This window comes from Coffea eugenioides, chromosome 7 (genome assembly GCF_003713205.1).
Source record: "Coffea eugenioides isolate CCC68of chromosome 7, Ceug_1.0, whole genome shotgun sequence".
In the NCBI taxonomy this organism is placed as follows: Eukaryota; Viridiplantae; Streptophyta; class Magnoliopsida; order Gentianales; family Rubiaceae; genus Coffea; species Coffea eugenioides.
In genome coordinates, this window is record NC_040041.1 from 15832309 (window position 1) to 15834795 (window position 2487).

Here is a 2487-nt window from a genome sequence, read left to right on the forward strand (position 1 = left end):
GCTACCAAAACTACAGATCATTCTCTACTACTAACTACTAACATCTTTTGCTAGGGGCGGACAAAATTATCCGACAACTCAAAAACCCTCCATATTCAATTCGATCCGATCCAAAAATTAGAATATTTTGATCGGATCAAAAGACGGTCAAATACCCGCGCTAAGATGCGGGTGCGGGTTAGGGTCACATAATTAAAAACCTATGGGTACCCGATCCACCCCGCATATATATATATATATATATATATATTTTTTTTAAGTTTTTATATTTTTATACACACTATAAAATAATAATTTAGAACTAAATAAGTAATTTCATTGAACAAATTGCATTATAAATATGAGAGACAATAGTTTATTTATAAGATTTATTTATAGAGGTCATGATCTTATGTTTTATAAAAAAGAGTTTAATTAATGCAGAACATATATTTAAAAAAAATGTGCTAGTTATTTCAAACTTTTATTGTTTTTGAATTCTTTTAATTTTTTTCCTTTATCTTGTATTCTCTTCGCTTGTTTATTTCTTGGTGGAAGACTTTTTTTAAGAAAAAAAATCTTAAATCTTAGATGAATGTGTAAAATATAAAATAAAATTAGTATAAACAATTTTTTAAAAAAAATTAAATGATAAGTGAGGCAGGACAGATATCAATTAACTCGGATACCTGCCGATATGCGGGATGAGCAAGGGTCAGAAAAATGACTGATCTACAAAATGCGAATCAAGTCATCCAAATGGTGTGCAGGTCATTCAGATGGTGGACGGGACGATATCTGACCTGTACCTACCCCTAGCTTTTGCCCTTATCCGCGTGCATGGGATGATAACCACGACGTAGTTTGTGTATTGGTCTTGGTCTTGGTCTAGGCAGTGGTTGCTTTAACTGCATGTATGGGCTGTGGTGGACAAGGATAGTTTTGATTGGATTGGGAGAATTGATTGTTATGCCTAGGATTTACTAGTTGAGCCCCCAACTAAAACTGACTCTCCATTGCACGATGCGAGTCCTTGCTTTTCTAACATCAAGTATCAATTATCATATTCAAATGACTTTAGTCGATTTGATAGCCCAAACCACATAATTCTTTGCAAATAGGATCCTCTCAGTTCATTTGTTAAAGTAGTTTTGTCAGCTAAATTGCTGACCAATTCCTGACTTGAATGAGCCATTAGCACAGATGAGACACGACTTCATTGACATCTTAGAAAACCCTCTGGACTTGGTTTTATTTGATTCCATGTCAACCAGAGACTACATTACATTCATTCACCAACATCAAATGCAGTGTTCGCTAGATAATCCTACATTGTTTTTGGTCTTTCGGTTACACAATGTTCATGTGATTTTTTGCCAATTGACAAATCAAAACTGTGACACTCCAACTTCGCCTCCTAGCAGCGTTACATTGGTAGTGGGCTACCTAATTCTCGCCGCGATTCAATTAACTAAGGCAATAGCTTATTTATTGAAATACAAATCTTTTATTAAATTTTACAATGGAAAAGTTTCAACATACTATAGCGAAACATATCAAACATTCTTCACTCCTAATCTCTTTATTTGAGATTCAACAAAAGTTCGATCTACTGATTGTTAGGTCACTCATACGGCATCTCGACACTCGAATCAATATCTATAAAATCTGTTAATATTGGAGTGAGTTAACATAGTTCAGTGAGACCCATGTGATCAAGTTTCAGATGTATAGTCAAACCTAAGAAACACAGATAAATCATAGTACAATAAAATATATGGCACTGATCGTTGGTGATGACTTGATTTCCACCTTATACCACCATCACGAATCCAGCCTCCTACTCCAAAATAATAGGTTAGTTCTGAAAGTGCCTTTCATTCTTGGCCCTATAAGTGGACAACCTCTTATTCAAGTATTGAGTTGCAGAACAGTGTGCGCAATGATGTTTGATAAAGCCCTTGCTTGCTTGATAGATCAAGGCACAATACAGGCATAATCACTTGTAACAGTCCAAAAAAATACACAATTGGTATGGTCAAACACATGTAGTCACAATATCATTCTTTAGTAAAACAAGTTCATGAGCATTTTCTGGTGCAATAAAGTACACAACCAGCAATTGATTCAATTCACTTACAAACCGATTCTATGATCAAGTACAATCATAATGTATATAATATAACAATCACATTTAAGCATATATAGTCATTCATCACTTGAAAGTAAAGGCATCCATTATGGTAGCATTTAGACATACTAAATTAGTAATTTTAAATTTCACTTGGTTTGATTTAGGCATGGATTTAGCACAATTACTATATGGAGTGTAGATGTAGAACTATATGCTTATAACACAATAATATTTGAGCACTATAATATTTATGTGGGCACAACATGTATCTACACAAATGTAAATGCGCACTCACTTGGATTTTCATAGTGTTAGATAAGATGGATTTTTTTCTTGATACTATCTTATTATTATGACCTTCTTTTCCTATTTTC